Consider the following 14,373-nt stretch of genomic DNA (forward strand, 5'->3'; position numbering starts at 1 on the left):
CAGCATCAGCATAGGCAGTCTTGAAGGGATGTGATATTTAAAAAAAATTGATGTAAATCAGACGCTGCGGACTAAAAAGTTGTCTGAAAGCATCGGTCAGACGGCCACCTTCTCCACCGCTCCTTCTGACCGATGCCTCAGCAACACGTTGTCCAGGACCAGGAGTTTGTAACCTCCCAGTCTCTGGGAACGCGTTGCACAGACCTTTCTGCAAGGCCTCCCGGAGATATCTCATCCTCTGCTCCCTCTGCGACGGCAAGATAAGGTCAGCAACCCTACCCTTGTACCGTGGATCAAGGAGAGTGGCCAGCCAGTAATGGTCCCTCTCCTTGATCCGAAGAATACGAGGATCCTTCCGCGGGCTTTGCAGGATCAGGGAGGCCATGCAGCGTAGGTAAGCTGAGGCATTCGGTCCGGAGTCCTCTGGTCACTAAGGACAACATGATCGGCAGCTACCTCATCCCAGCCACGTACAAGTCCACGGGTTTCTTGGGACTGTAAATCATCCCTACAAGACTGCTGCTGCTGCTGAGTGCTCCACCTCCATGCTGACACAATCCTCCTCCTCCTCCTCCTCCTCCTCCTCCTCCTCTTCCTGTGTGATGGGTGGCACAGCAGGAACACTGTCTGGATAAAGGGGGCCTTGAGAGGCAAGGAAGTCCTCCTCTTCCTGCCTCTGTTCTGCCTCAAGTGCCCTGTCCATTATTCCACGCAGTGTATGCTCCAAGAGGTGGACAAGAGGTACAGTGTCACTGATGCATGCACTGTCACTGCTCACCATCCTTGTGGCCTCCTCAAACGGTGACAGGACAGTGCATGCATCCCTGATCATGCCCCACTGGTGTGGTGAGAAAAAACCGAGCTCCCCTGACCCTGTCCTGGTGCCGTAGTCGCACAGGTACTCATTGATGGCCCTCTGCTGCGTGTGCAGCTGGTGCAGCATGGCCAACATTGAGTTCCACCTGGTGGGCATGTCACATATAAGGCGGTTCTTGGGCAGGTTCAACTCCTTTTGGAGCTCAGCCAGCCAAGCACAGGCATTAAATGATCGGTGGAAATGCACACAGACTTTCCTGGCCTGCTTCAGGACATCCTGTAAGCCCGGGTACCTGCCCAAGAACCGCTGAACCACCAGGTTAAGGACGTGAGCCACACAGGGCACATGGGTCAGTTGTCCCTGTCGGAGGGCGGAGAGGAGGTTGGTGCCATTGTCACAAACCACCATTCCTGGCTTAAGGTGGCATGGCGTCAACCACCTCTCGGCCTGCCCCTGCAGAGCTGACAAAACATCCGCCCCAGTGTGGCTCCTGTCCCCCAAACAAACCAGCACAAGCACGGCATGGCATCGTTTTTCCTGCGTACTTGCGTAGCCCCTGGAACGCCTATGGAGCACCGCTGGTTCTGAGGACAGAGCACTGGAAGAGGCCATGGAGGAAGAAGAAGAGGAGGGGGTGGAGGAGAGAGGTGTGTCACAACCAATAGTAGCATTTTGGAGGCATGGTGGCGGAACAACATCCAACACTACTGCACCTTGTCCTGCATCCTTCCCAGCTGCCAGAAGAGTGACCCAATGGGCCGTGAAAGACAGGTAACGTCCCTGTCCATGCCTGCTGGACCATGAGTCAGCGGTAATATGCACCTTACCGCTGACCGCCCTGTCCAGCGAGGCAAAGACATTGCCTTCCACATGCCGGTAGAGAGCCGGAATAGGCATTTGGGGACCTGCCACTGAGGAACCGCACATTGTACAAACTCACGGAAGGGGACCGAGTCTACCAACTGAAAAGGCAGCAGTTGAAGTGCTAGCAATTTAGCCAAGCTAGCATTCAACCGCTGGGCATGTGGATGGCTGGGAGTGAACTTCTTTCGCCGGTCCAGCAGCTGGGGCAGGGACATTTGCCTGCTATAATCGGACGTGGGTGTACTGCTAGCAGAGTGCCCGGAAGCACTTGGCTGTGACATACCTAATTGTACACCTTCATTCCTCTCAGAGCAGGTTTCAGAGAGGACTGAAGGTCTAGTGGGGTTGGAGATCCCAGCTGATGAGGAGCAAGGAGAGGTCCGCTTTGTTCTTTGGTGTGGGTCCTTGAGGTACGCTTGCCAACAAGCTGCATGGCAGGTCAACATATGTCTGGTCAAGCATGTGGTGCCCAAGCAGCTGATGTTTTGGCCACGCGAAATACGCTTGAGACATATGTTGCAAATAGCAGCGGTGCAATCTGATACACTCGTCTCAAAAAAGGCCCACACCAAAGAACTTTTAGAATAACGCGCAGAGGCAGCGCCCTGCACAGGCGGAGCTCTGCGGTCTGATTCAGTCGGTGTGCTGCCCCTAAGCTGGCCCCCGGAGGGCATCCTGCCTCGTTGGACATGTGCCTCCTCCTCCTCTCTCCTACCAGGCATCCACATGGAGTCAGTGCCCTCATCATCCCCTCCCTCTTCATCGCTGGAGCAAACCTGGCAGTATGCTGCAGCTTGTGGAACATGACTGCCAGATTGCTGTCCTTCTTGAGCATCCCCTCTCTCTGCGCTCACGCTACTGCCTTCCTCTAGCTGAGTATCATCATCAGAGCCTACAAAACACTGGGCATCCTCCTAGAGCATGTACCCAACACTGTGCTCAAAGAGTTCAGGAGACTCCTCAGGAGGACGTGGTGGGTCTAGGGAAGGAGTCACTGATGATGACATTGAGAGGAGGGAAAACGATGCGTTGGCAGCTGCTTTGCTAGTACCCTGAGCCTGGGTGAGGGAGGATGAGGAGGATGAAGAGGGCTTGGTCATCCACTCTACCAAGTCGTTGGCATGTTGCGGCTCAACATGTCCAGCTGCCGAAAAGAAGGACAAGCGTGTCCCATGGCCACGTGCTGATGATGACGATGCACCGCGTCCACGACCAGCACGGTTGTCTCTAGACACAGAGCCTGCTTGCCCTCTTTTATCGGCTCGCGCCTGTCTGCCTCTCCTTGCTGGCCTTCCAGACATGGTAATGGCCTGAAGGGAGTTGGGAAAACCAGCAATTGGGTAGTGTATATTGTGCTGGAGGCACACACAACATCCACTAACTCCTGCAGATGGCAGATGGCTCAATTAGAGAAGAGCTATGTAGATGGCTATAGCGGTGTATACTGGGTTCAGAGCACGCAGACAGCACGCACAATCTCCTACCACTGACTGCAAGCTCTATTTAAAACGAGCAAGATAGTTAGCTATATAGGTGGATATAGCGGTGTATACTGGGTTCAGAGCACGCAGACAGCACGCACAATCTCCTACCACTGACTGCAAGCTCTATTTAAAACGAGCAAGATAGTTAGCTATATAGGTGGATATAGCGGTGTATACTGGGTTCAGAGCACGCAGACAGCAGGCACAATCTCCTACCACTGACTGCAAGCTCTATTTAAAACGAGCAAGATAGTTAGCTATATAGGTGGATATAGCGGTGTATACTGAGTTCAGAGCACGCAGACAGCACGCACAATCTCCTACCACCGACTGCAAGCTCTATTTAAAACAAGTAAGATAGCTAGCTATATAGGTGGATATAGCGGTGTATACTGGGTTCAGAGCACGCAGACAGCATGCACAATCTCCTACCACCGACTGCAAGCTCTATTTAAAACGAGCAAGATAGCTAGCTATATAGGTGGATATTTTTTATTGATAATGACTGCTACCAATATAACACATTACAAACAAACTTTACAAATCACTTTACAAACAAACCTAAACAATACTACAACTTAATTATTTAGCAACACTTTGCCTACACAGGGGGGACATAACCAAATCACGCACTTGGTCATCTGACATCCTGTCAAGAACCTTGTCCCATTCATAACGTTCTTTCTTTTTCTTTTTCTTCCTAACAAGAACTTTACCACCACTATTAGGATCAGGACCACCATCATCCCTCGGGACTTCTTGCGCTACTTCCCCTTGAGCCGTTTCAACAGACCTACTCACTATTTTACTGTATCCATGTTCGTCTCCAGACACCGAGGAGGCCGAAGACTCAACTCCTTTACCCGGAAGGCGACATGGAGAGGAAGGAACCGGACTGGGGGATCTGAGAGGACTCCTACTCCGCGAGGAGCTTACCCGTGCCGGTTTCCTCCTTGCTGACCTCCTCCTCACCACTCTCCCTCTTTTCTCCTCCGCCGGGCTTAGCCCACGACGAGACGTTCTGCTACATGGAGCACCCCCAGCACGAGGAGAGGTAGCAGGAAGACTCTTCCCTAAGGGACCTTCATTAGCGGGACCGACTACACCTTCCATTGGGGTTTCGTTAACAGACGGGCCTTGACCCCTGGGTACTTTGCTAGCATCGGGGGTCACCTCAGCATCAGTTCCCCTAGGGGGTGCTTCCTTGGTTTTCCCCACCACATTTTGATTACCCTGAGCACTTCCCCCTGTGGGCCCAGGGGGAGGTCCCTCCCCCCTGGGTTGACCACCAGGTGGAACATCACCTCTGTAGGCCTTAGGGCACCTGCTAAATGGGTGACCCATTTGGCCACACAGATTACAACAGATAAGGCCACATGCATCGCTTGAGTGGCCAAATTTGTTGCACTTTATGCACCTAACAACTGTGCAATCTGCGCTTAGGTGGGTTGGACACCCACACTTAAAACATCTCCGGGGTTGTCCTGGATAGAACACCAGGATTCGGTCCCTCCCGATAAATGCACTACCGGGAACATGTGCCACCGTATTACCGGCTCTCCGTAACCGAATCCTGGTGTTCCAAGCCCCGGTCCAAACTCCCCGCTCATCCAGGCACTTATTTAGGGGACACTGCAATTGGCCGTGCCTACTCAGCCAAGTTGAGATGTCCTCCGGGGGCAGACTTTCGTTCCTCACCAGAATAGTGAGGGCTTTCACATCTTCTTGCCGACTCAAGGGGATGATCCTGAAACCCTTCCAGGGATCAGTCCCCTTGATCAACCCAAAAGAGGTGATAAAAATCTCCATCACCACTAGGTTTGTGAAACTCAAATCAAAATCATGCGACCCTGCAGGGTGGATGACCGCAAAAATTTCACAAACTTTAATTCCCAGTGATAAAATCATGTCAACCACCTGGCCCCTACTAGGGCACTGACCTTCCCCCTCCCACCTTAACTGTACAACATTACGGCGCTTGCGCTCCGGGCCACCCGCACCCCGAGACCACGAACTGGCCCCAGAAGGTTGACCAGCCGGGGGAGCACGGAAATTACCAGCCCCAAACTGGTCATACAGGTGGCCCAGAGACACATTCGCCCCTGCGACATTTGCGTAAGAACGCCTTTCTCCCAAGGCATTCAGGAGCCTGGCCTCCGGTGAACCCCTCAAAACAGATCCTGGGGCAGAAACCCCTTCTTTAGGATCCGGATGAGCCACCCCAGCTTCCAAGCCCCGAATACCTTCCTCCAACTCCATACCCCCTTGCTGGACCTCCGGGAGACCCTCCGCCAGACCACTTAGCGATTGGTCACGGAGAAGGGCATCCAGGCCATCCGACTCCTCTGCAGTCTCATGAGCCCCACACGAGTCCACTTGTACATTTTGTGACCCTTCCAAGCCTTTAATAAACACCAATGCTGGATCATCAGCCTCATCCACATCCCCCATGGGACAATCACCCCATGCTAACACTTGTCTAGGGGGTAGATTGTCCGAGATTTCCATAAACTCATTTTCCTCCCGTTCGGATACGGAAGCTGCCGAACGAACGTTCTTCACGCGGGCTTCCACCCGTTCGGATGTCGAACGAACGTTCTCCCGTTCGGATGCTATACTGGAAGCTGCCGACCGGACGTTCTTCACACGGCCAACTTCCGCTTCCGGCCCTGGCGTCACTTCCGGCGCGACCGCAGCTTTCCTCCTTACAGAAACCCCGCCAAATTCTCCCGCCAAACGATTCTTAGTGTCAGCATGGGAAGACGGCGTCCCTCCATGCTGTCCCGCCATTACTTCACTACTGGACACCGCTGTGTTTACTACAGAGGTAGCCAGGCTGACCTGAGTCTTTTGTCCACCCTTACCCTGGAGCTCCTTCCCCTTACCCTGTGACCGGGTTGCAGCAGTGGCAGCCGACAACTCAGCTGACGGCATGCGCTGCCCGCAAACACCGGCTGGGTTCACTGGGGATTTACAAGGTAAGTCCGTGGCTTTTTTAGTCTCCATCAGTCTTTCCAGCTGTACCACTAAACTCTGCTTTCCTCTCTGACCTTGGCTTGGCACTGCACCACTGGCGTCCACAGCTACCACCGGGTCTGCAGCCCTGGCAACAGGCTGAGAACCACTAGGCTTGCCGGGACCCACTGTAGCGCTACCTAAGCCCTTAGTCACTGGGATAGAGTCTCTCATGTCACCTTCTGTCTTTGCCTTGGTCCTTATCTTTTCCGGGGACACAACCTTCTGCTTTTCTCCTCCATCTGTCTGTGCACTCTCACTTGTGGGTTCCTCCGCCTCTCTCATGGGCTCCGCCGCCTGTGATAGACGCTGGCTGCGGCGTCTTACCGCTTGAGAGCCCTCATCGCACGCCACTCTCATAACTTTATCTATTCTCAACAGAAAGTCCTTTTCGCTTGAGGCACTGTCAATTAGATTTGATAAAAGCTCACCAAGCATGTTACACTGCTCTTTCAGTCCATCTATGATAGGCTTGAATTCTGTTCTCTTCTTGATACCTGATCTGTCGCGTCTATTCCTCAGCTCGGCCAAAACTTTCATTTTTTCGCAGTAACAGCGAGAAGCCTTTACCATTAAGCTCTGGGCTTTTCTTATCCTCTCCGCAGATTTCTCCACGTCTTCTCCTGGCTGTCTCAGAGACCAGTCAACCAAGTCAAGCTGGTTTTCCAAGTACAGCCTCTCCTCCTCAACGAACTCCAGGAGCTTCAGGGCTCCACGCTTTTCCTCAGGCCGAGGAACAGGCTCCTGGCCTGGGCTGACCGACGCCATCAGCTCCCTGTCCTCCTCCACCACTCTGGAAGTCCTCAGAGCTCAGAGCACGCAGCCAGCACGCACAAGCTCCTACAACTGACTGCAAGCTCTATTTAAAACGAGCAAGATAGCTAGCTATATAGGTGGATATAGCGGTGTATACTGGGTTCAGAGCACGCAGACAGCACACACAATCTCCTACCACCGACTGCAAGCTCTATTTAAAACGAGCAAGATAGCTAGCTATATAGGTGGATATAGCGGTGTATACTGGGTTCAGAGCACGCAGACAGCACGCACAATCTCCTACCACCGACTGCAAGCTCTATTTAAAACGAGCAAGATAGCTAGCTATATAGGTGGATATAGCGGTGTATACTGGGTTCAGAGCACGCAGACAGCACGCACAATCTCCTACCACTGACTGCAAGCTCTATTTTAACCAGTTGCCGACCGCCGCACGCCGATGTACGTCGGTAGAATGGCACGGGCAGGCATAAGGACATACATGTACGTCCCTTGCCTCCCGCGGGTCGGGGGCCCGATAGGTACCTGCGGCGGTCGGTTTTCGTCCGGGAGCGATCCGGGACGAGGGGGCGGGCCACCCCCTCGCGATCGCTCCCGACGAATAGAAATCCCCGGTGACATCACTTCCTCTCCTGTAATGTAAACACAGGAGAGGAAGTGATGTATTCTCTCCTCCGTGTCGGTATTTTTCGTTCCGACACGGAGGAGAGCGGATCGGTGAGTTGCACCAACACTCTACACACACAGTAGAACATGCCAGGCACACTCACACCCCCCCTTTACCCCCCGATCACCCCCCCAATTACCCCTGCCCCCCAGTCACAGTGACACCAATGTCATTTTTTTTTTTTTTTTTTGCATTGGTGTCATTTGTGACTGTAATAACTGTTAGGGCAGTTAGAGTTAGCCCCCTTTAGTTCTAATGTACCCCCCTAACCCCCCCAATAAAGGTTTAACCCCGTGATCACCCCCCGTCGCCAGTGTCACTAAGGCTGGGTTCACATTGCAGCGGTTTATGAGAACGAATGTGATTCGCACCGCACTGCAGTGCAAATCACATCCGATCTCTGTGCGATTCGAGTTCAGCCATTCGCCGCACCCGCCGCACCCGCCACACCCGCCGCACCCGCCGCAAATTCGCACGGGACCCTTTTTTTGGCCCGCAGCAGAATCGGATCGCATGGGTGTTCACACCATGCGATCCGAGTTTGCAGATCGCACTGCGATATGCGAACTGATCTGGGGGTGTCAGTAACATTTCACTGACACTCCCAGCAGTTCGCATAGGGCAGTGTGAACTGCCGCCGGGAGGCATGCGATGCGGGAACCCGCCGCGGATTCGCGGCGTTTCCGCATCGCTCCAGTGTGAACCCAGCCTAATAAGCGATCGTTTTTCTGATCACTGTATTAGTGTCACAGGTGACGCTAGTTAGGCAGGTAGGTATTTAGGTTCGCCGCAGCTTTTTATAGCGCCAGGGACCCCCATATACTACCGCATAAAGCCCCCTGATTGCCCCCGAGTTAACCCTTTCACCAGTGATCACCATATAACTGTTACAGGTGTCGCTGGTTGGTTAGTTATTTTTTTATAGTTTCAGGGCACCCGCCATTTATTACCTAATAAAGGTTTAACCCCCTGATCACCCGGCGGGTGTCATTTGTGAGTAATAACTGTTAGGGCAGTTAGGGTTAGCCCCCTTTAGTTCTAAGGTACCCCCCCAATAAAGGTTTAACCCCGTGATCACCCCCCGTCGCCAGTGTCACTAAGGCTGGGTTCACATTGCAGCGGTTTATGAGAACGGATGTGATTCGCACCGCACTGCAGTGCAAATCACATCCGATCTCTGTGCGATTCGAGTTCAGCCATTCGCCGCACCCGCCGCACCCGCCGCAAATTCGCACGGGACCCTTTTTTTGGCCCGCAGCAGAATCGGATCGCATGGGTGTTCACACCATGCGATCCGAGTTTGCAGATCGCACTGCGATATGCGAACTGATCTGGGGGTGTCAGTAACATTTCACTGACACTCCCAGCAGTTCGCATAGGGCAGTGTGAACTGCCGCCGGGAGGCATGCGATGCGGGAACCCGCCGCGCATTCGTGGCGTTCCCGCATCGCTCCAGTGTGAACCCAGCCTAATAAGCGATCGTTTTTCTGATCGCTGTATTAGTGTCACAGGTGACGCTAGTTAGGCAGGTAGGTATTTAGGTTCGCTGCAGCTTTTTATAGCGCCAGGGACCCCCATATACTACCGCATAAAGCCCCCTAATTGCCCCCTAGTTAACCCTTTCACCAGTGATCACCATATAACTGTTACAGGTGACGCTGGTTGGTTAGTTATTTTTTTATAGTTTCAGGGCACCCGCCATTTATTACCTAGTCTCACTAGTGTACCCCTAAATTTAGGGGTGTCTACTTTCCAAAATGGGGTCATTTGGGGGGGTTTGTGCCATCTTGGCATTTTATGGCCTTCAAAACTGTAACGCCCTTAGAAAGCCTGAAGGCGGTGCTTGGTTTTCGGGGCCCCGTACGCGGCTAGGCTCCCAAAAAGTCCCACATATGTGGTATCCCCGTACTCAGGAGAAGCAGCAGAATTTATTTTGGGGTGTCATTTCACATATGCCCATGGCATGCGTGAGCAATATATCATTTAGTGACAACTTTGTGAAAAAAAAAAAAAAAAAGTTTGTAATTTTCCCGCAACTTGTGGCAAAATATAAAATATTCCATGGACTCAACATGCCTCTCGGCAAATAGCTTGGGGTGTCTACTTTCTAAAATGGGGTCATTTGTGGGGGTTTTGTGCCATCTTGGCATTTTATGGCCTTCAAAACTGTAATAGGTAGTGAGAAGTGAACTCAAAAATTTACGCCCTTAGAAAGCCTGAAGGCGGTGCTTGGTTTTCGGGGCCCCGTACGCGGCTAGGCTCCCAAAAAGTCCCACATATGTGGTATCCCCGTACTCAGGAGAAGCAGCAGAATTTATTTTGGGGTGTCATTTCACATACGCCCATGGCATGCATGAGCAATATATCATTTAGTGACAACTTTGTTAAAAAAAAAAAAAAAAAAATTTTTTTGTCATTATTCAATCGCTTGAGGCAAAAAAATAAAATATTCAATGGGCTCAACATGCCTCTTATCAATTTCCTTAGGGGGTCTACTTTCCAAAATGGGGTCATTTGGGGGGGTTTTGTACTGCCCTGCCATTTTAGCACCTCAAGAAATGAGATAGGAAGTCGTAAACTAAAAGCTGCGTAAATTCCAGAAAACGTACCTTAGTTTGTAGATGTGACAACTTTTGCGCAAACCAATAAATATACAATTATTGACTTTTTTTTTACCAAAGACATGTGGCTGAATACATTTTGGCCTAAATGTATGACTAAAATTGAGTTTATTGGATTTTTCTAATAACAAAAAGTAGAAAATATCATTTTTTTTCAAAATTTGCGGTCTTTTTACGTTTATATCGCAAAAAATAAAAATCGCAGAGGCAATCAAATACCATCAAAAGAAAGCTCTATTTGTGGGAAGAAAAGGACGCAAATTTTGTTTGGGTACAACATTGCATGACCGCGCAATTACCAGTTAAAGCAGCGCAGTGCCAAAGTGTAAAAAGACCTCTGGTCATTTACCAGCAAAATGGTCCGGTCTGAAAGTGGTTAAACGAGCAAGATAGTTAGCCCCTGAAGGTTCTCTCCGCGCCTCCTCGGCCACATTCTGTCTTTCACCCACATTTCCCCTTCCGGGCCTAGGGGGGGGGGGCTTCCCCTCTGGATTGACCACCAGACGGGCCATCACCCCTATAGGCCTTAGGACACCTACTAAAGGGGTGACCCATTTGTCCACACAGGTTACAACAAATCAGGCCGCAAGCTTCACCAGAGTGACCAAACTTGTTGCACCTTATGCATCTCACTACTGTACAGTCCGCACTTAGATGGGTCGGACATCCACATTTAAAGCATCGACTGGGTTGTCCTGGATAGAACACCAGGATTCGGTCTCTTCCAATAAACGCACTACCGGGAACATGTGCTACCGTATTCCCAGCTCTCCGCAACCGAATCCTGGTGTTCCACGCCCCAGTCCAAACCCCGCACTCATCTAAACTCTTGCTCAGGGGACACTGCAGTTGACCATGCCTACTTAGCCATGTCGCAATGTCCTCTGGCGGAAAACTTTCGTTCCTCACCAAAATTGTTAGACTCTTCACATCTTCCTGCCGACTCAGAGGGATGATCCTGAAGCCTTTCCAGGGATCCGTCCCCCTAATCAGGCCAAAGGAAGTGATGAAAATTTCCATAATCACAACATTGGTAAAGCTTAGATCAAAATCAGGAGATCCCGCGGGGTGAATGACCGCAAAGATCTCGCTGACCTTGATGCCCAATGACAAAACCATGTCAACTACCTGACCTCTACTGGGGCATTGACCCACTCCCTCCCATCTCAGTTGCACCACATTACGGCGCTTGCGCTCTGGACCACCTGTACCCCGAGACCACGAATTGGCTCCGGAGAATTGGTCAGTCGGGGGGACACGAAAATTACCGGCACCAAACTGATTGTACAGGTGGTCCAGAGACACATTTGAACCAGCCACGTTCGCATAAGAGCGCTTCTCCCCTAGCGCATTTAGGAGCCTGACCTCTGGTGAACCCCTTAAAACAGGCCTGGGGGAGGACACCCCCTCCACAGGACCTGAATGAGCGGCACCAACCTCCTCAGTTTGTCTATCACCTTCTACCTCCATATTCTATTGCCGGACTACTGGAGAGCTCACCTCCAAGTCATTTAATGGCTGGTCACATATGAGAGCATCCAGGCTGTCCGACTCACCCACCTCCGTATGTGCCCCACAGGAATCCACCTCAACCTGTCCCTTATTGTTCTGCTGGGACTCCTCCAGATGTCTGATATAAGCCATTGCCGGACTGTTGTCCCCTAGATCGCCCATAGGACAATCACCCCATGCTGACACCTGGCCAGGTTGAAAATTATCAGGCTCCTCCATACAGGCATCACTTACTCCACCCACTTCCTCCCGCTGGGCCGTTCCGCCGGAAGTCACCGACCGGAAATGCTCCATGCGGTCGACTTCCGTTTCCGGGCAGCGCGTCACTTCCGGCGCGACCACAGCTTTCCCGCCCATAGAAACCGCGCCAGTCTTTCCCGCCAAACATTCGTTCACTTCCTGTTTGCCACCACCTCCTCTCCCAACGTGGGAAGACGGCGTCTCACTAAGCTGTGCCGCCATTACCTTACTGCTGGCTGTTACTGTATTTCCTACAGCAACGGCCATGCTGGCTTGAACCTTTTTCCCACCCTCACCCTTAAGTCCTTTCCCCTTGCCCTGGGACCGGCTTGCAGCAGCGGCAGCCGACAAAGCCACTGACGGCATGCCCTGCCCGCAAACACCGGCTGGGTTCACCAGGGGTTGACAAGGTAAGTTCATTGTCTTTTTATCTTCCTCTAGTCTCTTAAGCTGTACTACCAAGTTTTGCTTCCCCCTCAGACCTTGGCTCGGTACTGCTTCACTGGAGTCTGCCATTACCACTGGGACCACAGCCCTGCTTGCAGGCTGAGAACCCCCAGGTTTACCGAGACCCTCCACAGTATTACCTGAGCCCATGGTCATAGGTTTAGAGTCCATCACGCCATCCTGGATTTGTTTCACCCTCTGACCCTGGCTCACAACCGCATCACTGGAGTTCACTGCTACCACTGGGATCACAGCCTTGCTTGCAGGCTGAGTACCCCCAGGTTTGCTGGGACCCTCCGCGGTGTTACCTGAACCAGTGGTCGTGGGTTTAAAGTTCATACCATTACTCTCCACAACTGTCACATTTGAAGTCAAAACATTCGGTTTCTTTTCCTCCTCTGCTGACACCTCATCTTCTGAAAGGTCCGCCGCCTCTATCATGGGCTCTACTGTCTGCGATAGACGTTGTTTATGGCGCCTTGCCACCTTGGACCCTCCATCTACATCTGCCTCTCCACGGGTGTCCTCCATAGAGGGATCTCCCATCTCTCCTTCAGGCGTTGCGGCTATGGTTAAACGCTGCTTGCGGCGTCTTCCTGCTTGAGTGCCTTCCTCACACGCTACTCTCATGACCTTATCTATACCCAGTAAAAAGTCTTTCTCGCTTGAAGCACTTTCAATTAGGTTTGACAAAAGCCCACTAAGCATGTTACACTGCTTTTTCAGCCCATCTATGGCAGCTTTAAAATCTGGTCTCTTTCCGACACCCGATCTGTCGCGTCTATTCCTCAGCTCAGCCAAAATTTTCATTTTTTCGCAGTAACAGCGAGAAGCCTTTACCATTAAGCTCTTGGCTTTCCTTTTCCTCTCCGCAGATTTCTCCACGTCTTCTCCTGGCTGTCTCAGGGACCAGTCAACCAAGTCAAGCTGGTTTTCTAAGTACAGCCTGTCCTCCTTAACGAACTCCTGGAGCTTTAGGGCACCACGCCTTTCCTCAGGCTGAGAAACAGCCACCTGGCCTGGGCTGACTGAAGCCATCAGCTTCCTCTCCTCCTCCACCACTCTGGAAGTCCTCAGAGATCAGAGCATGCAGACAGCACACACAATCTCCTACCACCGACTGCAAGCTCTATTTAAAACGAGCAAGATAGCTAGCTATATAGGTGGATATAGCAGTGTATACTGGGTTCAGAGCACGCAGACAGCACGCACAATCTCCTACTACTTACTGCAAGCTCTATTTAAAACGAGCAAGATAGTTAGCTATATAGGTGGATGTTTTTATTAAATTTGACTGCTACCAAACATAACTTATGACATAACAAACTTTACAAGGTTACATAACAAAAGTAATTTAACATTAACTTAATTACTTAGCGCCACTTTGCTTACATAACGGAGACAAAATAAGATCCCGTACTTGGTCATCAAACATACTGTCAAAGACCTTATCCCAGTCACTACGCTCCTTCTTTTTCTTCTTTTTCTTACCAATAATTTTATTACTACAACCAGGTATAGGACCTTTTTCCTCACCCAAACCTTCCCTTATTTCTTTATCCTGAGCTGCACCAACCTCCACTTCCATCACCTTACTATTCCCTTGCTCATCCCCCGATACTGACGAATCTGAGGATTCAACCCCTTTACCTGGAAGACGACACGGAGAGAGAGAAGCCGGGCCAGGAGATCTAAGGGGGCTCCTACTCCGGGAGGAGCTCCTTACTGGTTCTGGCTTCTGACGTATCGACCCTCTTCTCAAAACCCTTCCTCCCCTCCCCCCTGCCGGACTCCGTCCCCGACGGGCCAGCACTTTGCCACTTGGGGTACTCCCAGCAGGAGGAAGAGCAGGAGAGATACATTTGTCCCCAGAAACCTTCGCTGTAGAGGCAACCTCAGGACAAGCTACACCTTCCATTGGTACATTCA

This window comes from Lithobates pipiens, unplaced genomic scaffold, assembly GCF_037356315.1.
Source record: "Lithobates pipiens isolate NorthernLeopardFrog02 unplaced genomic scaffold, aLitPip1_a1.2 Scaffold_19, whole genome shotgun sequence".
In the NCBI taxonomy this organism is placed as follows: domain Eukaryota; kingdom Metazoa; phylum Chordata; class Amphibia; order Anura; family Ranidae; genus Lithobates; species Lithobates pipiens.